At 54.7% G+C, this 27,828-nt stretch overlaps 1 long non-coding RNA gene and 2 pseudogenes across 1 annotated transcript; all 3 read right to left on the bottom strand.

Moving 5' to 3' along the window:
* Window positions 1-93: 93 nt before the first annotated feature.
* On the bottom strand, window positions 94-9,317 carry LOC132340535 (zinc finger protein 184-like; annotated as a pseudogene).
* Window positions 9,318-12,818: 3,501 nt separating this feature from the next.
* On the bottom strand, window positions 12,819-13,515 carry LOC132340665 (uncharacterized). Its single transcript, XR_009489982.1, has 2 exons — window positions 13,413-13,515; window positions 12,819-13,074 (listed from the first exon to the last, which is right to left on the bottom strand). It is a non-coding gene; the product is annotated as an uncharacterized LOC132340665 (long non-coding RNA).
* A 222-nt stretch (window positions 13,516-13,737) lies between these two features.
* Window positions 13,738-20,165, bottom strand: LOC132340498 (class II histocompatibility antigen, B-L beta chain-like; annotated as a pseudogene).
* Between the last annotated feature and the right edge of the window lie 7,663 nt (window positions 20,166-27,828).

Raw genomic sequence — 27,828 nt, 5'->3', positions numbered from 1 at the left:
TTTGGGAGAGAACTTCTGAAGGGGTTCCTCTAGAAAGCAGATTCAATCGAGCACTCCCACAACTGGTTCAGGAAAAAAAAATACCTCTTTGGAGAAAGGTGGAGAAAACTATTTATTAAACAATAAAACCTAAACAATATTAAACAATAAATCCTCTTGCCATTCTAAAAGACAGACAAACTCACAAAGTCCCTCCATGGGCTGTAGCTCAGCTCACTCAGTCTCTTATCAGTCCCTCCGGTGCTAAAATGCCGCAGCCCAGGCCCGGCCCGGTGGGCCACAGGTGAGAGCTGCCGGTGCTCTGCTGGTGTTCAGGCCAGAGCAGGTTTAAACAGGTCCAAAGAAAAGTGGAAAAAACCACAGTCCAGGGAACTTCTTTGCCTCAGCTAGCTAAAACTAACTAAAAGCAAAGGAGAGCTCTGTCCTGCTGTCTGTCCATCTGCAGGCAACACACTGCAGGAGCAGGAATGTGGAGGAGTGAGTGCAGTGTCTGAAAACAAACTGTGCACTGCTTCTCTCCTCCTTCACTCTCAGGACAAGTCTTAAAGGTGCAAAACTTATTATTCAGCATAAAAACAACAAGACAATTGGGGATACAAGCATCATATAGTCAACCCAGAATGTACCTCCAACACCATTCAGTACTCCTTGATGTCACCAGAAGATAGGATTGAATGCTAAAGATTTTATGGGGTTGAAAGTCGACAAATCTGCTCTCCCCAAGGAAATCCCATTGTTGGCCTGCCTCCTGATGGATGTTCCTGCCACTGGGTTTATCTAGGTGCCCTCAGGGAACCAGGAAGATGTGGAGGCCCCAGCCAGATGCCTTCCAACTTGGATCACCAGGACCACGGATCACGAGGGCTCTGCCCAACGGGGGTCACTGCGGATCATCCAACGCGGATCCTCCCATGGGGGATGGAGCTGGAGCAGCGCACGAAGCTCTTCCCGCACTCGGGGCACTCACAGGGCTTCCCTTAGTGGCGCCTCCGTTGGTGTCGGGTCAAGGTTGAGCTTGAGGAGAATCTCATCCCACACTCAGGACATTTGTAGGGCCTCTCCCTGGTGTGGATGCGCCAGTGCATGGTGAGCTGGGAGTTTAGCTTGAAGCCCTTCCCGCAGTCGGAGCAGCGGAAGGGCCTCTCCTCTGTGTGAATCCGCTCGTGTTTGCAGAGATCGGAGCTCCTTGGAAACCTCTTCCCACACTCAGGACACTCGTAGGGCTTCTCCCCGGTGTGGGTGCGCTGGTGTTTTCTCAGGTCAGAGTGCCACCCGTAGCTCTTCCCACATTCCAAGCAGGTGTAGGGCCGTTCCCCTGTGTGGATCACCTGGTGCCGAATCAGGGCTGAGCTTCCTCTGAAGCTCTTCCCACATTCCCCACACTTGTAGGGCTTTTCCCCAGTGTGGATCTTCTGGTGCTCCGTCAGCTGGCACTTGATGCTGAAGTTCATCCCACATTGCCCACACTCGTAGGGCTTTTCCCCAGTGTGGATCCTCTCATGTTTCCTCAGGCCAGAGTTGTATCTAAAGCTCTTCCCACATTCCCCACACTCATAGGGCTTTTCCCCAGTATGGATTCTCTGGTGTTGCATCAGGCTCCCCTTCTGGTTGAAGCCCATCCCACATTCCCCACACTTGTAGGGCTGCTCCCCGGTGTGGATTACCTGGTGCTGCATCAGGTGGCCCCTCTGGCTGAAGCTCTTCCCACATTCCCCACACTCAAAGGGCTTTTCCCCAGTGTGGATCCTCTGGTGTTGGATCAGGACAGAGCTCTGGCTGAAACTCTTCCCACACTCTCCACATTTAAAGGGTCATTCCCCAGAGTGGATCACCTGGTGCTGGATCAGGCTGGAGCTCCAGCTGAAACATTTCCCACACTCCTCACACTCATAGGGCCGTTCCCCAGTGTGGATCACCTGGTGCTGGATCAGGTGCAAGCTCCGGCTGAAACCCTTCCCACATTCCAAGCACTTTTGCGGCTTCTCCCTGCCATGAGGCTTCTCCACCAGCTCTGAGCTCCTGCTGGATCTCCAGACACCTTCCTGGCTCAGGGGGGCTCTTTCCTCCCCGCAGCTCCCTGGGCTGGGTTTGCAGCCCCTCCTCGTGCAAGATCTCCAGGGCTTTTCCTCCTCCTCCATCCAGACATTCCCTAGGAATGAAAAATCCTGGTTTGGGGAAAAAACAAGATGAGAATGCCTTGGACTCCTTCTCCCCTTTATCTCATGAAGTCATTGAGAATCTTGTGTTTGTAAGAACCACCAAAATACTAAGATTGAGTCCAAAAATTCTCCAAACATAAAGACACAGATCAAAAACTCTCCAAACATCATGATTCAGCAAAACCCCCTTCCAAAATATAAAGATTCAGCCCCAACAAAAAACCAAAGCACCAACATTTAACCCACAAAAGCTCAGAAACATCAAGATTCACCCCTGTGAAAATCATGGATCCCCCTCCCTGGTCACCTGCTGCATGTTGGGGGGAGAAACACGCCTGGGGCAGGAGGGAGGTTGCAGACACAGGGAGGGGTGAAACCTCCTGTTTCTGCTCCTCCTCCTCCTGTGTCTCTGCTCTTGCTCACACTCCTCTTCCTCCTGCTATTCCTCCTTCTCCAGCACAATCCCACCTTCTCCTCCCACATGCAGCATTTGACCATTTTGTTCCTCAACCCTGCTTCTCCTTCCTTTCTCCTCCTGCCCCAGGCCCAGCACCCACTGCCAGCTCCCTCTTCCCCCAAACCCACGGCATCCCACCGCAGGGGCAGGGATGGAGCTGGGGCAGGTCGGGCTGGGGCAGCGCTGGGCTCTCGGCACATTCCGCCCGCACTCGGTCCCCACTGCAGCCGCTCCCGCCAGGACAGCGCGGGGGGGCCCGGCCTTGGCACTGCCCCACTCCCACCTCCCCAAATTCCCCTCGTGGGGGGCGCTGGGGCGATGACGCTGCAGGTGGGGAACGCTGGGAGCTGCGGGTCTGCCTGGGCACTGCTGGGTCATGAGTGCCACACACTCTGATTGTGTGAGCACTGCCTGAGGGCTGGGGCTGCAGCAAGGGGGACACCCTGCTCCAGAGGGGATGTCCCGCAAACGAGGGACCCCCATGAAAGGAACAAGAGGAAAGTGTCTTTGCAAACAGATGCTGTGAATCTGATTAAAGATAGAGCCAGGTACAAAAGGAAGCAACAGGAGAAGCCATCAGTTTCAGAAAATGTTATTAACTGATGACACTGACTGCTGCTGAGCCAAGGTCATGCCAAATTCATGAACTTCGAGAAGAACAACAATGAGCCATGAATATCGTTTGCTATACAAAAGTGGGAACCCTATCAAGGGGGTATGCAGTAGGTGGATTGGGATGTTTGTAGCTCTCAAGTACTCCACCCAATGGGGAGAGGGAGATGTGGCTGGGAAAATTAGGATGAAAAGGAGGCTGTGTCCTTCAACAATAGGAGAGACCACATGGAAAATGTTTCATGGCATCTCCCTTTTTTTAGGAATGAAATTACTTTTACAGGACTCCTCTGGCTGCTTTGTGGACAGAAACCTCTGGTGATGTCAATTTTTCCACACAGCTTGGAGCTCATCCGGAATTCCTTCCACCGTCTGGGGCAGTGGGCAGTGAGTGCAGCTGAAGGTGCCTCACCCAATTTGGGGGATCGGCTCCCTTGGGTGGCGGTGGCACTGGGGATTGATTGGGTACCCGAGAGTGACCAGGAGACAGACGAGTGACACATCAGGGGGGCTCTGAAGAGTCAGGAGAGAGAGAGCTCTGGAAATCTCATCAGTGAGTGCAGTGGGATCTTTGGGGAATGAACATGGCAGGGCACCCATGGAGGGTAGAAAAGGGAAAGCTGGGAAGGGGTCCTGGCCAAAGGGATGATGATCCCAAAATATCTCTGAAAGGTCCCTTGGGAGAATGTTGAGGCAGTTTGCACATTCCTCCAGAGGTAATTAAGGACATAGATACCCAGGGGGGCAATAAGGGAAGTGGAGAAGGGATTTGGACAACAGAGGATGGATGGTGTTGGTGTGCTGGGAAGGGATTGGGTGAAGGGGAGTGTGCAGCAATATGGATAAGGCAAGAACCAGCAGGAGGAATCTCTGTGGGAAGGAAAAGGATGATGCAAAATCAGAGGAAGAGAAAAATACTGAGGACTGGGATGTTTTTCAGCAGGGTCTTAGCCTCAAAACTTTTTAGCTGATCCAGGTCATTTGTATCCCCAGTTTCCAAGACAGGAAATCAAGGAGGTCAGGATTTCAGGGGGTTTCTCTGTGGTGGGCAGAGGCAGCACCAGGCGCAGAGGGGCGGGACCGGGAGCACGGGCTGGGGGCCTGTGGGGAGCTGCGGGGCCGGGGCTGTGGGGCAGCCGGGGCTCAGCGTCGGGCACTGCCTGACCCCACCAGCCCCGGGCAGGGCCGGCAGTGGCCCTCGGCCCAGGAGGCTGCGGGACGCCCCGGCCCCTGCCCGGCCCCGTGGAGCTGCCGGCCCTGCCCACCGGGGGGGCACCTTTGGACACTGCGGCAGGACAGGGACCGGCTCTGGGATACGGGCTGGGGAGGGGACCCTGAGCACAGGGAGAAGGACAAAGGAACATCTGGGAAATATGGATTATATGTGTAAGGATTGAGATTATCTTTTAAGGATTTGGTTGGGGTCACTGGAGAAACAAATGATTTTGCAGAAAGCTCAGAAGCTGTCAGAGGATGAGCACCCACAGGCACTGAGGGGGGCTGCAGGAGGGGCACAAGAAGGACCTGCAGCACTTGCGCACAAAGGCACAGCAGGGGAATGCAAGAAGGGAGCAGAAAAAGGCCAAGCTGAAGGCAAAGGCCAGGGCAGAGTTCCTACAGCTCTTGAGGGATCAATCCCAGGGCCCAAGGGGGCCCCAGCACCCAGAGGACACGCTTGGCCACAAGCACCTGGCAGAGGCATTGCCCTCCTCGGCAGGGGAGAGCCCACCCAAACAGCCCCTGGCAAGGAATCAGGGCTCCAGCTGCAGGGCACAAGGACACTGCAAGCAGAGACAGCAGCACCCTCAGGACGAGCAAGTCCACCCCTTGATGGACATGGCTTGGCAGGGCTGTCACAGCTCCCATCACACCAGGGACCCACCACACCGGAGCCCTTGAGAACATTCAGGTTGGGTCTGCATTGAGAAGTGGCCTTTCCTGATGGACACAGGGGCCTCTCAATCCACTCTCAATCTTAGACCTATGGGGGGGAAAATTCAAAAAAATGTCTTTGAATATTAATGGGAGAATTGGGGAAAACGAGGAGGAGTGTTTTATTGAACCACTATTGGCAGATGTGTGGGATGAGTTTGAAATGCATTAATTTTTATTTGCTCCTAATTGTGATTATGATTTACTGGGAAGAGATTTAGTCACTAAATTGGGAATGCAAATTAATATTATAAAAGGTGATACAGAGGTTAGTTCTGTTGTACCACTGTGTCAGATGTCTGGCAAGGCCTATGCTGAAGTGAACCCAGAAGTGTGGGCAGCCCCAGGCTGTGGCCAGGATCCTGTCCCTGTGAAATCTCTCCCACAGGAAGCTGGGCTGGCACTGACCCTGCCTTGGGACTTTGCTGTTCCCAACACCCACCCAGGACATCGGCTCCTGCCTAAGGAGTGCAAAGCAGCACCACTGGTGGCCAAGTGTCGTGGCCCATGCCAAGTGGCCCTGAGGCCAGAAACAGCCACCAGCACAGCTGAACACGGGGGACCCCTCAGCCTCCCTGAAGCCCCGGAGATTTGCACTTCCCACCTGCAGCAGGAGGATGGGAGGCCCCACTGAGCCTGCCCTGAAGGCAACGCAGCAGCAGCCAGGGCTCCACAGCGGGCCCAGCCCCTGGGCCTGCCCACAGATCCTCTGCTGAAATCCTCTGCCTGCCCACCCTCCTCTGGCATCTCCAGCCACTGGGGCCAAGCCTTGCTGGCACTGCTGCAGCTTCAGTGCTCTCTGGGCCTGCACTCGCCACAGCTGCTGGGGAACACAAGGGCACAATTCCACTCTGGGGCTCAGGTACACTCACACACTGGGCTGCCTGGGACTGGATCGTTGCAAAATATACCAAGTTTATTTCTTCTAAAACTTATTTCCCTGCTCAGAAAGGTTTCACTACTCAAAGGTTTGCCATTGCCTTGGGGAAAGAAATTTTAAAGTTTTTTTTTAAGGGATGTTACACCACTCAACAGAGATGAGTTTAACATCTCAACAGACTGGGAACAGCCAAAAAGATAACCACAGAGATAAGGACCAGCAACAAAACATCAATGCCCAGCAGCAAACAGCAACCAACAGCTACTCCAGACACTGCCCCCGGCAGAGCTGGAGACACCTGGTCTGGAAAAGGCTGAGAAGGAAATCCAGGAGTGTGCACCTAACTAACATCCAAGGGGAAGAAATCCGGGTCCAATAGGAAACCAGATACTAAAAACCACACAACTTGGAAGCAATGAACATTAAACCAGTGGATTTAGATTGGTTCAGGCTGTAGAAAGTTTAGGAAAAATCTAGTAAAATTTACATGTCATGGAATGATTTTCTCTGCACACCCGGGCTATGTGTGGATGAAATTATTTCTGTTACATATCTTTGCCAGAACCAAGTAATGCCTCGACTCTCTAACACTAAAGATATTCTTGGAGAGTTTTTGTTTTCCCTGCAGTTTCAGTGACAAGATTAAAACATGAGAATAATTTTTCCTAATAATCCCACTTTATATTGTCAGGTAGGTTTGGGACAGAAGTGTGAGAATCAAGTTTTGGTCTGGGTTTTTCGATGATCACCTTTAGGCTGCATTCTGAAAAACTACAAGAGCTTTAAAAGTGACCATTTAATTCGTAAACAGTTAATAGGTTGTTTAAATATTGTTTAAAGAAATAAACAGTCCCAAAAACAAAACAAAACCCAAACCAAACAAAAGAAAAAAAAAAGCAAACAAAAAAAGAAGCAGATTCTGGCGGGGGCACCTGTGAGTGGTGGGATGGCTGCTCTGGAAGAGAAGCTTCATTCCAGGCAGCCTGGAGAGGGGCTTTAGAAACGCAAATTAACACTGCAGGGCAAAGTGTGGACAACCCACCTGGGTCTCTTGCCTGGGGCAGGAATTGGGCTGATTCCCTCTGCCCCTCACCCCAAGCTCTGCCTGCTTGCACAGATGGAATTTGCACAGCTCAAGACAGAGCCCGTGGTGAGGAGATCTGACTCTGCAACAGAAACGGGTGAAGCTGCAAAGGGAAACAGCAAAAGCAGAATGTTCTGAAAACTACACTTAAAAAAGCTGGGGGTGAATCATCCCTCTGCCCACTGCAACACCTGCTGTCATTGTCTGTGTTATATAGGGTGTATTAGATCAGTTTATTTTTGGATTTGGTGGGGGTCTTTTGTGTTTTTCGGTTATTTAGGAAGATCAGTTAGGAATCCAAGAATGTGATGTTTGAATTACAGAAAAGCAGTCAATTGATGCAGTCCTGGCTCCTGAGGGAGTGCCCAAAAATGGGGAAAACAGCAACAGCCACCAGAACAAATCCTACAACAACACGGACCAGCCCCTGGGAACCCTAAACAATACATATCAGGAGCCACAGAACCCATTTCTCATTTCAATGGCATCATTATGTTGCAGAAGTTCGAAAATTATTGAAAATCATATTCTAGTTAATAGATAGATGTCTAGATTAATGAAGCAATATAATAGTTAGCATGAGTAGCAGTAGTTATGCTAAGGCCGCAGTAGGCCCGGTAAACTTTGAGTGACCTTTAGTGCATGGTAGATCGAGAGGATGTATTATCTAGAGAATGTACCAAACCTTATCTATGGAATGCACCTTCTGGCTAAGTAACAAATGTCATGATGTACCTAATAAATCTCTGTATGCCTTTAAAAAATGCTTAGCGATGCATATAGATTAAATGAAGCAATCATGTTAAGAAAAGTATATAAACCCTGCAGATTCTGTGGCAAAATGGGGCTCTGACTTTGGACGAAAGTCCTCAGGCTCCCGGGCCCTAATAAAGCACCTCATAAAGCAACTCCGGTTGTTTTGTGTTCTCTTCACATCGGGCAATATGCTAACCAATCCACTGAAATGAGGAACACAACATTTCACCAGGGGATGGGATCAGATCATCTGTTAGCAGAAAAAGGTGGAGTTTCTGGAAAATTAAATGACTCAAACTGCTGTTGGCAAATAGATGACAAAGGAAAAGTGGGGAAACAGATAACAAAAGAAACAAGAAAGTAGCTCATGTACCAGTCCAAACATGGAAAGGATGGGTATGGAACACAGTTTTGTGGCTCCCTGGCAGACCATGGGTTAAACGAACGCAGTTTCTCCTCTCATGTGCTACAGTAACTCTCATCTTTTTACCATGCTCCACACCTTGAGAGTGCAGCTCATTCAGCAGGTGAGCCAGGGGATGCAGGTGGCAGCCAGGCCTCCTGATCCAGAAACGGCTACAGCAGGACAGGGAATGAGGGCACTGAGAATAATCCCAAAATCAAAGAGGACCCAGGAAGAAAAAACAGAGTCAATGAGTGAATCTGTTTGGAGATAGGGCCAGGGACTTGTAGATAAGGAAGTAACGGGAGAAACCATCAGTTCCAGAAAATGTTACAAATTTACACGGACACCTGCTCAAAGTCCCGCTAGATTCCTGAACTTCGAGAAGAACAAGGACTTAACAGAGCCCATGAATATCGGATGTTAAACAAAAGTGGGGGTGCACATTAACGAGGACATGCAGCAGGCGGATCGGGAAGTCTGAACCTTCCAAGCACCTCAGCCACTGGGCACAGGGAGAGGGAGAAGCGGCCGGGAAAATGAGAATAAAAAGTAGGCTGCGAACTCCAACAATGGCAGAGACCGCACGGCAAATGCCCCACGGCCTCTCCCTCTGCTCAGCAATAAAGTCACTTTTACAGGACTCCTCTGCCTCCTCCGGGCACAGAAACCTCCGCCGACGTGAATTTCCCCGCACAGCCCCGGCGGCGGGGCAGCCCCCTCTGTCCCAGCCACAGGAACCGGGCCGAGCCAAGCGCCGCTCCGGCAGCGGCTCCTGCCGAGGCAGCGGCGGGAAGGAGACCGCGGGCAGCCGCTCCCGCAGCGCCCTCAGCCCAGGGGCAATACGGGCCGGACACAGCACAACCAACCCGCCTGAGCCCCCTGCCGCCCCCGAGACCCGCAGCAAGCCCCGAGCCCCCGCACAACCCAGCGCGGCTCCCACCTGCGCTCCGGCCGCCTCCGAGCTCCGCCGCCGCTCCCGGGCCCGCTCCGCCAATGGCGCCGCTGCGCAGCCACGGCCGCCCTCAGGCCGGCGCCGGGGCCCTGCTCCGCCCCCTCCCACCAATCAGCGCGCCAGAACCGCGACTGACGGCACAACCGGCCAATCGCAGCCAGGGGCGGGCTCTGCACACGGCACAGCCCCGCCCCGCGCTCTCAGGGATCCCCCGGGCTGCGTGAGGGCGAAGCCGGAGCTGAGGAACAGCCCCGGAACGGGCCCGGGCCCGGGCCCGAGGGGGATGGAGCTGAAAAAACAAACAAACTTCTCCGCAGCTCCCGACACGGCTTTCTCACGGCACTGCCGCTTCGGTGGCTCCGGCTCAGCGGGAGCCCTGGAGCCTCACTTTTCCTACCCCTAATTAGGAGCATCAGTGCATCGCTTTGATTTCCCCCAAGAAGGGAAAGCTGCCCAAAACCCCTGTGGGTAAGTGGGGGAGGGGAGAGATTTCTGGCAGAAAACTCCAAAAGCTCAGAGCAGGATAATGAGAATTCAGTGAAGACCCTTAAATCCAGCTTTCCCCGCGCCTTCCTCCTTCCAGCTGCACCTCCTACCCCGGCAGTGCCGGAGACAGGGAATGGGGCCACGCTCAGTTCATCCCCCAGGGCTTCTCCCTCTGCTCGGGGACAGGAGTCGTTCCCCTGCTGCACCCTTGGCTCTCTCCCACCGGAGACTTTTCCAGGAACTTCTCCAGCCTGAGTCCATCCCATGGGGCACAGCCCCCCTCCAGCTGCTGCAGCGTGGGTCAGTGTGCCCCGGGGTCAGTCCTGCCAGGACAGGCTGCTCCAGCGGGGCCCCTCTGGCCACGGGGTCACAGCCTCCTCTCAGGCATCCCCGTGCTCCAGCGCGGCTCCTCCAGGGGCTGCAGGGGGATCTCTGCATCCCCATGGATCTGCAGGGGGATCTCTGCATCCCCATGGATCTGCACGGGGATCTCTGCAGCCCCGTGGATCTGCAGGGGGATCTCTGCATCCCCATGGACCTGCAGGGGGATCTCTGCATCCCCATGGATCTGCAGGGGGATCTCTGCAGCCCCATGGATCTGCAGGGAGATCTCTGCAGCCCCATGGATCTGCAGGGGGATCTCTGCATGCCCATGGATCTCTGTATCCTGCACCGCTGTCTTTGGAGGTGCCAGGAATAGGCTGAGCTCTGTCTGAAGCTCTTCTCACATTCCCCAGCACTGGGAGGGTTTTACATCCTCACAGCTCCCCGGGCTGGGTTTGCAGCCCCTCCTTGTGTGGGATCTCTGGAGCTTTTCATCCCCGTTGGATTCCTGCACCGTGGAGCCGTTCCAAATGGCCTCTTCCACGAGGTTCTGTGGCAGGGATTTTTTCTCCCTAGTCTCCATCAGGAGCTCAGTGCCTGGGGGAGGAAGGACAAGGAGAGGAAGAGACAGGGAGAAGGGAAAAGGAAAAGGCAGAAGGAGAGGAAGGAAGAAGAAGGAACAAGGGAGGAAGGAGATGGGAAAGGAATGTGGATGGTTGAAGGACAGAATGAGGAGAGGAAGGAGGGCAGAGAAGGAGAAGATGGGATTTGCCTCCATGCCAGAGGGAAGGGGAAGGAGATCCCCCCAGTCCATCCCTGGCAGGATGGCATTGGTAGTGAGGCTGTCCTGCAGCAATGCTTGGCTGGGAGATGAAGCAGGAGAGAGGGGATAGGGGCAGTGACTTCCTCCTCACCTGCCTGGCTGTCCCAGTCTGGAGCGTCCTGGCGCTGCCGAGGCCCTTGGAGCGTCCGGCACTCAGGAGCCCGAAGCTCACGGCTGCTTTATAAAGCTGACACAGCAGGCAGGGTGGGTCTGTGTGTGATCTCCTGCAAACTGGGTTTATTGGTATAGGAACAGGGTCCACAGCTGAACAGGGTCCAGGGACAAAGACAGGGTGCAAGCTGAGGGCACAGGGGGTTTTTATATGAGGTAGTGAGGGTGGAGCTGAGGGTCAGGGTCCAATGGATATGGGGAAAATGGGGCAAAGGAGGGGTTAAGGGTCGGGTCAGCTAACAGGGAAACAGGGGCAGAGGAATGCAGTAAACCAGGGCAAATGGAGGGACAGAGAGGAGAACATTCTAGGGACTAACCAGAGATGGGTAACAGGGGTTGTACTTGGGTAACTAGGCCAACAGGCCAATGGGGTAACATAACTTTACATAAATTAGCATGTGCCTGCAAAGATCTATTGGAGAAGCAAGCTTATGACCATAACCTTGAAATCTATTCCTCTTATTTGGGACCAGTCCTCCACAGCTGGGAGATTGAGACTCCCATGGGCCTCCCCATCAGTGCATTTTCCTTTTCCTCACAGCCTTCTCCAGCTCTATCTAGACAAAGTGTAGGATTGACAAATCTTGGCTTGGGAGAACAACAAGGGGTGAGCACCTTGGGGACAAAGTGAGAAAGGAGCCTCATTCTTTAGAATTTTTCAAAGTTTAATAAGGAAAAATAAGGAACAAATACAATAACAGCGCTGGGTGCTTGGCCATGGCCAGAGGCACAATGGTTAACCACAGCAACTCTTCTTGTCTAGTTTTTCCATTGTATTGATCAAATACGTATTCATAATGATTATACAAATTCAAGCATTTCTTTGAACTCCTTTACATGTTCCAGGAATTCTTTAGGTTGGTCTGACCCCCAACCTGCCTTTTTAGAGTACGTGCAGGAATCGTGGGTTGTTGTTTTGAGGGTTGTGTGTCACTCCCTCACAAGGGCCCCCTGTTCTGTGGTTGCAGCAGGTGACAGTTACTGACAGTGGAAGGGTCAGTGGCAGGGGCCCTCATCACATCCCTTCCTCAAGTGTTATCTGACCAGGCAGATGGTTTTAGCTATTTCCACAAGTACTTCAAATTAGTTATTTCACAAATATCTCTGAGTCATTCTCATTATTGTAAGTTAGATGCAAAAATAAAAGCATTAGCTATTATTTCACAACTACAGCTACTTCTGCAAAAGTTAACATTACAATGCACAACACATGGCATCCACTTTAATAGTTTGGGAAAGCCAAAACTATAATGTATGTTTTTCACACTGTCCACAAACTAAAATATCATCCATGTTCTGAGGATAGGAGCTACACAGGGGCCAGGGCATTGGCAACAAAAAGCTGAACAAATTATACTATCTCAAAAGCAGTGAAAAGTGATTACAAACTGTACCATATCAAACTCGCTGTGATTAAGAATAATTTGCACAAGTCCATACATAATAGCAAAAGCCAACACTGCCTAGTTATTTACACCAAAGCCAGGGCAGGTTTTTCCCTTGCACGGAGCACTTGGGCCTTCCCCGGGCCCCTTCTGCCCTCCTGCAGAGCCGCTGGCATTTTCCAGCACACACAGTTTGTAACCCAGAGCCGGGTGCAGCCCCGAAGGCTCCAAGCGCCTCCTTCCAGGCTGACTCTGCAGGTGCCGAGGCTGCTCTGGGCTCTGCCAGGGCTCTGCTGGGGCTCAGCTCTGGGCCAGGCTGGGCCCGCTCTCCCCTCACCTGGCTCCGGGCAGCTGAGGCACAGCGGGAGAAGGAAGGGACACGTCAAGGGAGTTGAGGTTTGAGAGAGTTTTTATTCCAAAAACTGCCATAACAAACAGGCTGTCCTAACTACCATAACCAACTAGCAATGCTAACTACCATAAATAACTACCAGTGCTAACTACCATAACTAACTAGTTGTCCTAACTATTGTAACTAAAGGCTGTCCTCAAGTGCTTCATCTCCTCCGCTGCTCCCTCAGTTGCTTCACTGCAGTGATCACAGGGGTCAGGCTGGAGAGAGGCTTGGCTGATGACAAAAATGGGTGCTGCCCAAAGGATAAAAAAGAAAGAAATGAACTGTTACTTTCCAGAGTCAAGTTCCTCACAGGCTCTGTTGCAGCAGGACAAAGGGAAATGGTTTGAAACTCAAGAGAGGGGAGCAGCCTCAGATTAGATGTAAGGGAGAATTTTTTAACCAGGAGAGTGGCCAGAGATGAGGGAGGTGTCTCCTCCCTGGAAACCTCCAAGCTCAGGTCGGGCAGGGGCTGGGCCCAGGGGGAGCGGGAGGAGAGATGGAGGAGGAGGAGGAGGAAGGAGGGATCGCTGCCCGCAGATCCGCGCTGGGTGATCCCCGGTGGGCGGAGCGCCCGTGTTGGGAACACACCTGGCTGGGGGCTTCACATCTTCCTGGCTCCCCCCCGTGGACACCTGGAGGAAGGCCGGAGGATCGCCGCTGATTCTCTTGTTTCCGCTCCTCTTCCTCATCTCCCCCTCCTCTTCCTCCCGCCCCTCCTCCCTCGGTTCCATCGCTCCTCCCGCTTCTCCCCCTTCCTCATCCCGCCTCCTTCCCCTTCTCTCTCAGGCCCTTCAACCGCTCCTTCCTCCTCCTCCTCCATCCGTCCTCCCGCTCCCCCCGGGCCCAGCCCCCACCCTTTGTCCCCCTCCCTTTTCCCAAATCCGTCCCATCGCCCCCCAATAAACGGCACCGGGGCCAACTGGGAAGCTTTACTGGGAACACTGGGAGCGGGCACTGGGTGGGGGCAGAGCGCCAGCGGGGCTGGGGGGACACACGGGATCCCCCTATAATCAGCTAAGCGGGGACGGAGCGGGGGGTCCCGGCGGGGCCCGAGCCCACGGGGAGGGGCTGCGGCCGCCGGCGGCTCAGGAGCTCTGCGGGCAGAGAAAAGGGGGTGACACCGGGCTGGGGGGCCCCAAGGGGAGCGCACACGCTCCGGGCCGGGGGGGACATGAGCCCCGGGACCCTCCCTCACCTTCTTGCGCAGGTAGAAGCCGAGCCCCAGCGCCAGGAAGACGAAGCCCAAGACAAAGCCCCTGATGCCCGTCAGCATCTTGCTGCGGGCGGCGTCCGGTGGCATCTCTGGGGGGTCCGCGGGGCTCAGCACCCCCAAAACCTCTCACTGACACCCCCAGCCCCTCGCAGCGCCCTCCCTGTGGCCCCCGGCCCGGCCAGGACTCCCTGAAACCTCCCCCCGATCCCTTGTTGGGCTCCCCGGGAGTCACCAAAGCCCCTCCCGTCCCTCCCAGGATCCCACAGCCCCCTCCCAGTGTCCCCCCAGGGCTGCAGGACCCCCAAAGCCTCTCCCAGTCACACCCAGGACCCCCAAACTCCCTCCCAGTCACACCCAGCACCCGAAACCCCCTCCCAGTCCTACCCAGCATCGCCTAAATCCCCAAACTCCCTCCCAGTGCCCACCAGGACCCCCCCAACCCCACCCCACCCTCCCCAGCATCGCCTAAACCCCTTCCCAGCCCTTGCCCAGCCCCCAGCCCCTCTCCCAGTTCCAGCCCAGCTCCCTCCCAGTGGCTCCCAGCACAGCCCAGTGGCTCTGCCAGCGCCCCCAGGGGTTCCCCCGTATCCCAGTGCAGCTCAGGGGCTGCTCCAGGCTGACGTGCTCCGCCTGGCAGGTGTAGGTGAGCCCGCGCCGGGGGGGAGCGTTTCCAGCAGCTCCAGGAGCTGGTAGGTCCAGTCCCCGTTGGGGACCACGTCGGTGGCCACCACGTGCTCCGAGAGCTCCTGCTGGCCCTGGAACCACCTCACCTGGATGCGGGCAGGGTAGAAATCCATGACGGAGCAGAGCAGGCGGCTGGGGCTGGGCTGGGAGCTCGAGGGGGATGCCAGCGAGATGGAAACACTGGGGGGCACTGGGGGAGAGAGAGAGAGAGCAGGGACATACTGGGATCAGCTGGGGGGCACTGGGAGAGGGGAGGGCTGGGGTGGGCAGGGGAGGGACTGGGGATGGACTGGGAATGGAGTGGGAATTCAATGGTAATGTACGGGAATGGACTGGAGGGGGACTGGGGAGGGACTGGGATGGCACTGAGAGAAATGGGAGGGGGTGAGTGTCCCTCGGATTGAGGATGGTGCTCTGGGACTGGAGGCGGACTGGGGAGGGACTGGGAGCGACTGAGAATGGACTGGGAGGGACTGGGATGGCACTGAGAGAAATGGGAGGGGGTGAGCGTCCCTCGGATTGAGGATGGTGCTCTGGGAATGAAGTGGGAATGAAGTGGGAGGGACTGAGGAGGCACTGGGAGGGATCTGGGAATGGACTGGGAGGAACTGGGATGGAACTGGGAATGACGTGCGCGGCGCTGCGAGGCCCAGTCCAGCGCAGGGCCCTCTAATCTAATCTTCCTAGCAACAGATGGGTCATCGGAGCGACGCGCTCTGATTGGCTGAGAGGCGTTATCTCCACGCTCAACCGAGATGGACGCGCCGTGGAGCGCTGGGAGTGACCGGGATGGACTCCGATGGACTGGGATGGGCTGAGATGGGCTGGAGGAGCCACGGCGGGGGAGGTCACTGGGAGGGAGAGGATGTCCCGGTGATGGGCACAAGGAGGGCTGCGGGCTCTGGGGTGATTCCCAAATTCGAGGGATTCTGGGAATTTCAGGAGCTCCAGGATCATTGGCAGGGCAGGGCCCGAGGGGACGCGCTCTGCCCCGCGCTCACCTCGGCGCTCCACCGTTGTGAACGGGGCATAAAGCTCGTAGTTTCGCCGGCAGAGCGTGTCCACCATCTGAACCGGGTGGCTGTTCAAGCGCTTGGCATTCATCTCCCCATAGGGGGTGAACCCCACGTACACCCCGACGTCGCTGTCCAATATCAGGAACTGCTCCCGGTTGTAGATGTACCTCGCCACGAACCTCATCTTCTCCGTACTGTTAATGAAATGACACTCGGACTTTCCCATGAACTGGAACACCCCTGTGAGTGCAGGACCCAGGTCAGGGGATGCGCACCCAGCACCACCAGAGCTCTGGGGGCCACCTCAGATCCCCACTCTGCACCCCCTGTGCCCCACGGCCGCCACAAGACCCTCCTGCCCGCACTGCCGCTTCCTCTTTGCCACCCTTCCCCCATTTCCCCTTTCCCATCCTCTCCCCTCCCACCTCCGGCCGCTCTCCAAATCACTTCTGGGGTCCCATTTCCCCATTTTCCCACAAATCCCTGAATCCCCAGGCCCCTCGGTCTCAGTTTTCGGGACTCCTCATCCCCTTTTCCCCCTTCTCCCCCCTTGTCCCACCGCCTCCCGCCCCCACGCTCACCCGAGAGCTCCGCGCCCGCAGCCGGGGGGGCTCCCAGCACCACCAGTGCCACCAGTCCGGCCCCAGCTGCCGCCCCTCGCCCCATGGCCAGCGCCGGGCAGGGGCCGCAGCCCCGAAGCAGCCGCGCTGCGCTGGGAGCACCAGTCCGGAGCGGGGCGGGCTCGGCAGCGCTGCGCGCTCTCATTGGCTCCCGCCACTGCTGGGGAGCCGAGCTCACAGGCTCTGCCACACAACTGATGAGTCATCAACGCCCCGCGCTCTCATTGGCTGCGGCGCGTTCCAGCTGTGTTGTGATTGGCTGAGGGGTTCCCGGGACGCTGCAGCCCCGGGGGCGGCTTTTCCAGGGAGGGGGAGCCTTGGGGCGCTGGGCAGGTGGGAGCTCAGGTGAGCCCAGAAATGCGTGCCCAGGTGCGCGGGATCTCCGGGGTGCCCGTGGCGAGCGGTGACGCTGGCCCGATGCCAGGCACCCCCAGAGCCGCTCTGTCCCTGCCCCCCGCAGCCGCACAGCGACAGAAAATGGAACCGAGGGTTCCTCCGTGGGGACAAGGACCGGGAGAGATCCCTCAGCAAATCCGGCACGGGCACAACAGACCCGGCCTGGGCACATGGAGGGAATTTATTACCAACCAAATCACAGCAGCACAAGGACAGGGCAAAGAAATTTCTCCAACACCTTCCCCCACCCAACAGGGATCACCCGGATCGGGGGTCACCGGGGCTCTGCCCAACGGGGGTCACTGGGGATCATCCAGCTCGGATCCTTCCACGGGGGATGGAGCTGGAGCAGTGCACAAAGCTCCTCCCACACTCGGGACACTCGCAGGGCGTCTCCCTGGTGTGGAAGTGCTGGTGAGTGACAATCTCTGAATTCCACCTGAAGCTCTTCTGACATTCCAAGCACTCATGGAGCCCTTCGCCAGTGTGGATCTTGGTGTCCTTGCTGAGGTCAGAGGTCCCACTGAAGCTCTTCCCACATTCCCCACACTCACAGGGCCTCCCCCCAGTGTGGATGTTCTGGTGTTCCATCAGGGTGGAGCTGTGGCTGAAACCCTTCCCACATTCCAAGCACTTGTGGGGCTTCTCCCCGCCATGAGGCTTCTCCACGGAGCTCCGGCTGGATCTCCAGACACCTTCCTGGCTCAGGGGGACTCTTTCCTCCCTGCAGCTCCCTGGGCTGGGTTTGCAGCCACTCCTCGTGAGGGATCTCTGGGGCTTTTCCTCCTCCTCCATCAGGCCACAGATTGGCAATGACAGATCCTGGTTTGGGGGAAACCAAGGTGGGAGTGCCTTGGAGTAGAGGCACCCCCTGGCAAATTTCATCTCTAGAATACATCAGGAATCTTGTGTCCATGGAAATCTCCACAATGTCAAGATTCAGCCCAAACAAATCTCTCCCAGGAATTCCCTATCGCTGATCTCTCCACTTTTGGGGTTCCAGAGTTTTCCTTTCCTTGGGATAATGGGGGTCCAATGGCTCCAAGGCTTGCCCTTTCTCCAGTATCCTGCTTAGGGATGATCCAGGGGCTTTTGGGGGTCCATGGGGTCCCTTCTCCCCTGATGCTCTACTTTGAGATCCCAGGAGTCCCAGGGGTCCCTCTTCTCCAGGCTCCCCCCCCTTTCAAGGCAGCCGGGGTCCCCCAGCTCTGGGATCGCCCCTCTCTGCTCTCCCCACTCTGGGAGTCCCAGGGGTTCCCCTCCTCTGCTCTCCCAGGGGTCCCCAGGACCAATGTCCTCCCCTGCCCATACTGGGAAATGGCCACGTGGACCCCCAAAGATCCCCCCAAGGGGCTCAGCCTTGGGGTCCTGCATGACCCAAAATTATAAACACAGAGAAAAAAACCTCCCAGAGACGCCAGACGATAATTGGGGCTCAAATCCACAATCTGCAGTCTCCAAACACACCCCCAATAAAAAACCCTCTCAGCGACACCCGTGATGGATTTGGGACAAGCTCCCCCTCCCCTCTCACCTGCAGGACGAGGTGGGGGCGATGGTCCCGTGGCTGCGGCCACAGGGGACACTGGAACCTCCTGTTCCTGCTCCTGCTCCTGTTCCTCCTCTTCCTACTCCTCCTTTTCCTCTCTCCCTCCTCCTCCTCCTTCCTAATCCCACCTCCTCCCCAGTTCCTGCCATTTGTCTATTTAACGTTTGAGACCCTTGCTTGTTTTTAGAACTAGAACAAAGATCCCTGATGGAACAAGGCTTGCTGCTTTTAGTCAGAAGTATCAGTGACTAAAGGTCACGTTTCCTTTGGTTTGGTGCCGTCCTTGTTCCCCCTCAGTGTTCAGGCTGGGCTATGGGGTGTCCTTGTGTGCTGCATTTTCCAAGTTCCTCTGGCATCCTTTGGGCAATAGGCTGTGCCCTGGGAGGGATCTTTGTGCTCCTTTGTGACACAGGAGAACCTTCCAGGCGGTTTCTGCGTGAGCTGCTGCTGTGGTGTCACAGGAGCAGTGCCACGTCCCCGTGGTGTTCCCGTTGCTGTGGGACACGGAGGCCTCAGTGCCCTGAGTGGCTCTGGGCTTGCTGCCAGAGGATCCTCCTGCCCGAGGCATTCTCAGCAGCCAGCCCAGCCCTGACGGGTGTCCTTCTGTGCTTGCAGGGCTACAGGCTGCAGACTTGTGCAGCGCAGCCAAAATGATCCAGCACGTGGCTGCTGCAGTTTGCACTCTGTACTCTGTGGCTTATTCAGGGTATTTTTTAACCCACTTGGCACGTAAGTCGAGGCTTTCCCTCGGTGCAGCATCTGTGGCTTTGGACTTGCTGTGTGCTTTGTGTTCTTCCTCTGGAGCTGAGATGACTTTGGAACCAAATTGCCATGAAGACACCATTGCTTTGGGAGAGCTGCTGCCAGCAGCTGCAGCTGAAAAAGGGGGTGTCTGCAGCCAGGGGGGCTTGCACAGCATTTGCAAAGAGCCCTGGGGGGTTCTGTTCCCTCAGGCAGGGAGTCTGTGCCAGCAGAGCCTGGAACTCCCTCCGTTTGCTGCTCCGGCCAAGAACTGACCCAGCCCAGTATTTTGTGCTGTTCTCTTGCTTGCTGTGGGAAGGGACTGTGGCTCCTGCAGGGATGCTGTGAGAGCAAAATGCTCTCTTGGAGTTGCCTTGCTCTGTGGCATTTCCCACCACGGGCAGTTTTTCTCCTAACAGCATCTGGTTCATGTTCCCTCTCCCATTTCAGGGCACTTCTTCTGTGGATCCCGAGCAGCTCCTCCTTCGGTGAGTGGGAAAGGAACCTTTGGTGTTTGGAATTGTGCAGCAAGTTGTGAGCTCGGCATGTGGCAGCTGAGTGCCAGCCTGGGAGGCTGAAGGAAAGTTCCTGTCAGTGTCTCAGAAGCAGCAGCATCAAAGGGATCCCAGTCAGTTTTCTCCTTTTCTGCTGAAGAGCTTTTGAAGAGCTGCAGGTCTGGCTTTGCAGGCAGAGGATTGCTGGCTGGCTTTAGCCATGGTGGAATGTTGAATTCCCAGCAATAAGTGGCAATGTCAACTTTAGCCCATTGTTAGTTGGAACAGCTCCAAACCCAATTTCTGCTTAGTGCAGCTGGATGTGCAGCTGAGGATAAATAAGGTGAGAACTGAGGTAGAACTTCCCGTCCCTCACGCTGCCGTCCGTCCACAGGGCACAAAAGCAGCACCAGCACCTCCTGTGGCTCCCTCTGCTTCCAAAGAGGAGGCCAAAGAGGAGGAAGACAGCAGTGAGCTTCCCGCTGTTCTGGGGGATCATGGTGAACTTCCCTCAGTGCCAGGAGGTGACAGTGAGCTTCCCTCAGAGCCAGGAGGTGACAGTGAGCTTCCCTCAGAGCCAGGAGGTGACAGTGAGCTTCCCACTGTTCTGGGAGATGAGGGCGAACATCCCGCGGTTTGGGAATGCAACGGCGAGGCTCCTGCGGAGTGGGACGAGGAAGGTGGATGTCCCCTGGTGTGGGACGAGGATGGCCAAGCTCCCGAGGCATGGGATGAGGACAACGGACATCTCCCAATGTGGGATGAGGATGGAGGACATCCTGTGTCTTGGGAAGAGGAGACTGAACATCTCCCAGCATGGGAAGTGGACAGCGAACATCCTCTGGCTTGGAAAGATGATGGCGAACCTGCAGCGTTTTGGGAAGAGGATGGAGAAGCTGCAGAATTTGGGCAAGAGGATGAAGAACCTCCCTCCTCTGTGGGATCCTGGGCTGAGCATTCTGACAGCAGCACAGCCCTGCAGCCAGAGGGGAGAGGGGAGTGGTGCCTGATGCAGCTGAGTACGTCTGCTCTGTCCCTGGGTGCCCGAGCAGGGCGCTGTGTGTGTGTCTCGGCATCAGCTGCACCCGGGGTTGCTCTGCAGCTGAATGTCACCGAGCCATTTCTTGTCCTTCCCCAGCTGAGACCAAGGGGCTCACGGCCCCAGGGAGTGGGGCTGCGTTCTGGCTCTGCTGCAGGGCGGGGTCTCACTCTGGGAGGGAGCGTCTTCCACGTGGTTTCTTTCAGGGAACACCGTGAGCGAGGCGGAGCCTGCCGAGAAATACCTGGAGCTGGAGCAGATTGGCCAAGGGTAAGGGCACGGCAGCGACTTCTGCACAAGCAGGGCCAGGGGTTGTGCTGGTGCAGGATCCAGTGAGAAGTCAGGAGAGCTCCAAACACCTTCAGACACTGGGCTACCATCCTGCTGTCTCTCAGTCCTGATCAGAATTGATAACTGTGGTCAGGAGGCATCGTCAAAGGGCCCTGAGGCTGGCAGTGTCCTGCCTGCAGCACGGAGCAGGACCTGGAAGATCTTCTGTCCCTGGAACTGGATTGCCTAAAAGAGCAACTCACCATCTGATGACTGTCAGAAAGCAATTCTCAAGAAGATTTCTTTCAAATATTTTCCTTTGAAAAATATCCACGGGTCAGAATGATCAACCTAAAGGTTTAGAAACAGAAACCAGAGATGAACTAATAAGGGCTCTATTCTAGCACAGGTAGCAGACCCCATCCATTCAGTAACACACAGAGCTGATGCACTCAGGGGGAAAATGCATCACCTGCCTGATGGCAGGGCCCCTGAGGAACCTGCAGGTCTTAGGCAGGACATGGAAAAGGATGAAATGCATTCTTTTCCAGTTCTTTAGACACCCATTTCCCCTCCTAGGTTTTGAACTAAAGCAGTTCAGGGTGGACATTTGGGATTTGCTCCAGCCCAATTCCTTCGTGCTGGGTCTCAGTTTTCTCTTGCACACCTTGCATGGCAGAGGGCTGGTGGCTGCTGTGCTGTTGTTGGAAGGGTCGATGCACCCAGGTGTTTGTGAAGGCTGCAGGCAGCAGAGATCTCCTGTCTGGGCTGGCTTTCACTGCCAGGGCCTAAAGCGCTGCTTCTTTCTTCTCTGCTGTTTTGTCTCCAGGGCTTTCGGAACCGTTTACAAAGGACTGGACAGGGCCACTGGAGGAGAGGTCAGTGTCAACACGCCCAGCACGCCTGGCAGCTCTCCAGGGCTTTCCCCTCTGCTGGGAGCTGTGGCTGCAGCTTTGGGGGCCAGCAGAGCTTTCCTGCCCAGGCTGCTCCTCTGAAGGCAGAGCAGTGTCAGCCTGCAGAGCACAGCTGGGACAGACCTGGTCCTTCTGAAGTGCCAAAGGAATGCAAGGAGGGCAGCGGTGTCTGTCAGAGCAGGACGCACTGGCTTGGTCTGCATATCTAAAAGTGTGAATGCATCAGCTGCTGGAGACTGAGGCCCAATTTATCTTCACCCCAGCCTCTCACAGGAACACTGTTTAGCAGTATTTCCATCCTGTCTTTCATCTTCAAAGAGAGCCTCAAGGCCTGATTAGGGAGAGATCCTGCTTGGGCTCAATTTGGGGTTTTAGTCCTACTTCAGCTGTTCACAGAGAGAGGGAGAGAAATGAGAAGATGGATGTCCAGAGCAAAGCTCTCTCCCAAACCCTGCATGTGTGTTTGGGTCTGGTGTCAGTGACAGCCTGTGACAGGGATCACATGAGCCATGGATGTGCGTGTTTGCTTTGTTGTGCAATCCCAAACAGAGCAGTTGCATCTGAAATCATGGCCAAATCCCATAGAACTGCTAAAGGGTTCCTGGCTGTTTTGCTCTGTTTTCACAGAACCAGAATTACCTCCTGCTCTCCAAATGGGTTTGAATAATAATAATGAGAGTGTTGAGGCCATTTGAGCAGACTGTAGGTGCAGAGGATGTTGTTAGAGCTTTGAGGCTGACAGCTGAGGGACCATTTCTGCAGAGCTGGCAAGGCCAGATGTCTCTGGCCATGTGTCCTGTGAGCAGCCCCCAGCTGGCAGAGCAATGGGCTGTGGGAATGGCACTTGCTGAGCTCTGGTGTCCCATCCCAAGGCAGTTTGGCACAGCCTGGCTCCGTTGCTCCAAACAGACTCGCTCCGTGTTTGCTGTGGCCTCCTGCCACAGACTCCTGCAGTTCAAGGGCTGCCATGTCCCTTCAGGTGGCCATAAAGAAAATGAGTCTCCGAGGGCAGAACAGGGAACGAGCTGTGAATGAGATCCTGCTCCTGAAGGACAAGAAGAACCCCAACATTGTCAACTCTTTGGACAGGTGAGTGCTTCAGCTCTTATCCCGTGCCCGGGCCCTGCGTTAACCTTTCCTGGCATCCCGAGTCTGTAGCCTTTGAAAATGCCTGACCCAGCCACATCTTCCCCAAACAACAGCCTGGCAGTTCACTCCCTGTGTGTGCTTTTGTTGCTTTGCTTTGGTATTTCCTTCAAGTTGGCCCCGTTTGCTGTGTCTCCCAACAAGTGCTGATGAACCACAGCAGAAATTATTTCCCTTGGCTTCTTCTTCCCAGCCCTTTTCCATTGCTACAGATGCCAGGCAGACCAGGTTCTTGTTTCCAGCAATGCCTCATTTGCCCATTTTTCACTGGCCTTGCCTGTTTCTGAAGGGACTTTCTGAAAGGTTTTCTGACTGCTTTTGTCCCAAGTGCTGCACGGCCTCCTCCCCTGCATAACCCTGGCAGTTGTGTTGCCTTGTTCTGGAGGGAATGGTGGAACTGAGGAGTTCAGAAGCTGAACCAGCTGGGGGCAAGTGTTGTGGTTCCACATTGATCTGGGCTGTTGCTAAACTGCATTTTTCACCTGCTTGCCATCTAAGGCCTGTCCTTTCTCACAGGTGTCTCCTTCTCCTTTAGACTGTGCAGATTCCAAGGGCTGGGCAGCCTGGCAGGAATGTCGCTCCATCTGATTCTGTCCTCACTGACAAGTGACCTGGAAACAAAACTCCATCCGGGCTTTTCCATGGGGGAATTGAGCACTGCCCATTCATCTCCATGCCATTGTTTTCCTCTTCCAGCTTCCTTGTTGATGGAGAGCTGTGGCTGGTGATGGAATACATGGATGGAGGAACTTTGCAGGACCTTGTCAGACAGACACGCATGGCTGAAGGAGAGATGGCAGCTGTCAGTCGGGAGGTGAGGGATCCTGCTTGTCACTCCCATGGCTGGGACACGATGGTCCTTCCAAACAGGCATGAGAACAGGAGTGGCTCCATGCTCAGGGCTTTGTTTCTGTGCTGTTTTCATGAGCTGGAGAAGAAAGAGCCTCTGCAGTGAACGGCCTGCCAGCATCACTGCATTTCTGCTCTGTTCTTGTTCTCTCTCCTGCTGTTGTGGTACTCTCTGTCTTTTCTGGATTTGATTTGCTGTTCTCAGCTTTGCCTTGCACCATTTGCCTGGAGCTTGTGTGCACTGCACTCCTGGCCTCTCCCAGCAAAGCTGCTGCTGGCAGAATTCTGAACTGTCCTTTCTGGTGTGATATATTCCGGCCATTGTTTTTTACCCTGGTGTTTCTTGTTCTCTCTCAGTGTCTGCAAGGCCTGGATTTCCTCCATGCCAACCGGGTGATGCACAGGGATCTGAAGAGCTCCAACATCCTCCTGGGAATGGACGGCTCTGTCAGGCTGGGTGGGTGTTCCTGGCCAGGCACGGCGCTCCCGGGCTGCGGCTGTGGGGCTGCTTCCCAGTGAGGCCAGAGCCCCACAAGGGCTGCTGGGGGCACTGCCCGGGCCCTGCTGCCAGCTGAGAGCGGCTGCCCCTGCAGAGAGCTCAGCAGAGGAGCAGGGTGCCAGCAGTGCCTTTGCTCTGGCTCTGGCCCTTCCAGAGGGGCAGCAGTGGGAATCTAAAGCTCCAAGGGAATCAGTAAAAGCCACTGCATGAAAGCTGAGGGTTTCTCTAAGGGTCCAGTTCCATCTTTCCTTGGCTACAGCCCTGAGGACTTTCCCAGCTGACTTCACTACTGCATTCTCAGATGGAGAGTGGGGAATCTTTGTGCTTGGTTTCCTCATTCCAGCTGCCTTTGACAGGGTTTGTTTCTGTCCTCAGCTGATTTTGGCCTCTGCGCTCAGCTCAGCCCTGAGCAGGACCGGCGCAGCTCCATGGTGGGCACTGCTCACTGGATGGCCCCAGAAGTTGTGACCAGATCTCCTTATGGCCCCAAGGTGGACATCTGGGCCTTTGGCATTGTGACCATCGAGATGGTGGAAGGAGAACCTCCTTACTTCAGGGAAACGGGGGCCATGGTAAGAGGCAAATTCTCCAGTGGTTGCAGAGGCCTGTGAGCACAGGGGGACCCTGCCCTGGGAGCAGCAGCTGGAGGTTTCTGCACATGGGAAGGGAATTCCCAGAGGACTCCAGCCTCAACACAGACGAATATTCTGCAGTCTCCAGCAATAATTTGCTTTGGGATTTACGTTGTTGCAGCTCTTCTGGCTCTGAGGATGACATGGAAATGTGAAGCAAGTGCATCAGCTCTAATGTTATCTTGCAAGAAAAGCCCAACCCAACCCCACATCCCACCCCCAAACCCAACAAGATTTCTGCAGGAGCTTCTAGAAGACATTTTACAAGATGATCTCCCCTCTGATTCTTCTCACTGTGAAACTTGTTGAAAACCTGAGGATGATTGTTTAACATCCCCATAGTCTAACATATTTCTTTCCTAGTCCAAGCTACTTTCTCTGTGTCACCAAAGCTGAGCTTTCAGCATCACAAACCTCCTGTTTTTGGCCTGGCAGTTTCTGGGATGGGGCATCAGGAATGCATTCACTTGAGTGTCAGTGGCACTGCAGATGCACTTGATTTAAGAATCCTTTGAAATAACCCAGGCAGACCACACTGACTCTGGAAAATGGCCTGTAAAGCTGGTGTCCACATTTGGAGAAGCAAAATGTGCTATTTCTGATGGAGGTTCCTACTACCAGAGTCAGCCAATGAAACTGGCTCTCGGGGAGAAATAATTTGGATGTTGCAGTGGCTGTGGCAGCCCCAGGGTTTGGGTTTTTTGGCTGGCACAGAAAAATGAGCTGTGAGCAGCATCTCTGGCAGGGAGGAAAGTGCCCCTGGAGCTGGGGCTGAGGACCCGGGGTGGATGTGAGCCCGTGTGGGTGTGAAGGAAGCTGGCAGAGCGCTGAGTTTGCTTTCCCTGCAGGCTCGCGCTCTGATCCGGCAGAACGGGACCCCGCAGCTGCAGGAGCCCCGGCGCCTGTCGGCTCTGCTGCGGGACTTCCTCGAGTGCAGCCTGGAGCCGGACGAGGAGCGGCGCTGGGCTGCCCAGGAGCTGCTGCAGGTGAATGCCAAGGGCTGCAGGGCAAGCAGCAGCGCGAGGGAGGGGTTTTCTTGTGGGGCCCCCTCCGACAGTCTCCAGCCTCGCTGCTTTCCACACGCAGAGCGAGCAGAATCCTCGCCTGCTTTGGCCTGGCAGGCTCCTTTCGAGGCCAGCTGGGCCTGGTGCCCCACAGCGAGCAGGGACATCTTCAACAGGTCAGGGGCTCCGAGCCCTGCCCGACCTGAGCTTGGAAGTTTCCAGGGAGGAGGCACCTCCCTCATCTCTGGGCACCTTCTGTCAGTGTTCCCCCACTCTCCTGGTTAAAAAATTCTCCCTTACATCTAATCTGAGCCTGCTTCCCTCTCTTGAGTTTCAAACCATTTCCCTTTGTCCTGCTGCAACAGAGCCTGTGAGGAACTTGGCTCTGGGAAGTAACAGTTCATTTCTTTCTTTTTTATCCTTTGGACAGCACCCATTTTTGTCATCAGCCAAGCCTCTCTCCAGCCTGACCCCTCTGATCACTGCAGCGAAGCAACTGAGGGAGCAGCGGAGGAGATGAAGCACTTGAGGAGAGCTCCTTGTTACAGTAGTTAGGACAATTAGTTAGTTATTGTAGTTAGCACTGCTAGTTCGTTATGGTAGTTAGCTGTGGTAGTTAGTTATGACAGTTAGCACTGATAGTTGGTTATGGTAGTTAGCACTGATATTTAGTTATGGTAGTTAGGACAGCCTGTTTGTTATGACAATTTTTGGAATAAAAACTCTCTCAAACCTCGACTCCCTTGACGTGTCCTTTCCTTCTCCCGCTGTGCCTCAGCTGCCCGGAGCCATGTGAGGGGACAGCGGGCCCAGCCCGGCCCAGAGCTGAGCCCCAGCAGAGCCCTGGCAGAGCCCAGAGCAGCCTCGGCACCTGCAGAGTCAGCCTGGAAGGAGGCGCTTGGAGCCTTCGGGGCTGCACCCGGCTCTGGGTTACAAACTGTGTGTGCTGGAAAATGCCAGCGGCTCTGCAGGAGGGCAGAAGGGGCCCGGGGAAGGCCCAAGTGCTCCGTGCAAGGGAAAAACCTGCCCAGGCTTTGGTATAAATAACTAGGCAGTGTTAGCTTTTGCTTCATGTATTGAGTTTTAAAATTATTTTTATCACAAAGAGTTTGATATGGTACAGTTTGTAATCACCTTTCACTGCTTTTGCTATAGTGTAATTTGTCAGCTTCTTGTGGCCAATGCCCTGGCCCCTGTGCAGCTCGTATCCTCAGAACATCATTTATGGATGATATTTTAGTTTGTGGAGAGTGTGAAAAACATACATTATAGTTTTGGCTTTCCCAAAATATTAAAGTGGATGCCATGTGTTGTGCATTGTAATGTTAACTTTTGCAGAAGTAGCTGTAGTTGTGAAATAATAACTAATGCTTTTATTTTTGTAACTAACTGACAATAATGAGAATGACTCAGAGATATTTGTGAAATAGTTAATGCTGGTTTAAAGGACTTGTGGAAATAGCTAAAACTGTCTGCCTGGTCAGATAACACTTGAGGAAGGGATGTGATGAGGACCCCTGCCACTGACCCTTCCACTGTCAGTAACTGTCACCTGCTGCAACCACAGAACAGGGGGCCCTTGTGAGGGAGTGACACACAACCCTCAAAACAACAACCCACGATTCCTGCACGTACTCTAAAAAGGCAGCTTGGGGGTCAGACCAACCTAAAGAATTCCTGGAACATGTAAAGGAGTTCAAAGAAGTGTTTGAATGTGTATAATTTGAACAATACAATGGTAAAATTAGACAAGAAGGGTTGCTGTGGTTAACCATTGTGCCTCTGGCCATTGCCAAGCACCCAGTGCTGTTACTGATTTGTCTCTAATTATCCCTTATTAAACTTTTAAAAATTCTAAAGAGTGAGGCTCCTCTCTCAGAAAACCCCAGTTGCTCACCCCTTGTTGTTCTCCCAAGCCAGGATTTATCAATCCTAAAC

Source organism: Haemorhous mexicanus, chromosome 32, assembly GCF_027477595.1.
Source record: "Haemorhous mexicanus isolate bHaeMex1 chromosome 32, bHaeMex1.pri, whole genome shotgun sequence".
Taxonomy (NCBI): Eukaryota; Metazoa; Chordata; class Aves; order Passeriformes; family Fringillidae; genus Haemorhous; species Haemorhous mexicanus.
Note: the sequence above shows the minus strand (reverse complement) of the source record. Positions and strands in the feature narration are given on the sequence as shown.